The sequence below is a fragment of the Cyprinus carpio genome, chromosome B2, assembly GCF_018340385.1.
Source record: "Cyprinus carpio isolate SPL01 chromosome B2, ASM1834038v1, whole genome shotgun sequence".
In the NCBI taxonomy this organism is placed as follows: Eukaryota; Metazoa; Chordata; class Actinopteri; order Cypriniformes; family Cyprinidae; genus Cyprinus; species Cyprinus carpio.
Genome location: NC_056598.1, coordinates 31,976,162 through 31,976,745, shown reverse-complemented (window position 1 = coordinate 31,976,745; position 584 = coordinate 31,976,162).

Here is a 584-nt window from a genome sequence, read left to right as displayed (position 1 = left end):
TAAACATTGCATAAACATTGCACAAAAACACCTAAAAAAGCAGCACTTATTATGTAAAAAGGTGAATTAAGGGTGAAACATGTCGCAATGGTCAATTATGTCAAATGCATCATTTTAATTAAGGCAGTGATTGTAATAATGTGTTCCAAAGCAGACTCTGATGCTGACAGTGTTGCTAACAGCAAAAAAAATGATAATAAGACAGATAAATTGAAAGGAATATATGAGAAACATGAGAATACATTTTAATTTCTCTTGATTTGTCCGTCATGTTGTATTCTGGGATCTTTAAAAAATTCCCTAGATAAAATCAAAACAAACACAGGTGAGTCACTATGTTTCATTCAGTAAGAATACAGAGCTATTTGAAGGAGGTACAGAGTGTTCAAGTATTCGCTGCAGTCCAGGGAGAAAAAAAAAAAAAATACTATATCTATATATAGTATATATAGATATATATATATAATATATCTATAATCTTATATATATATATATAGTGGGATGTGCTAGATGTTTTCATGTCTTCATTGCGCTTGAATGATCAGATACACACACAAATAAAGTCAAAAACTGTCTGTCGTGTG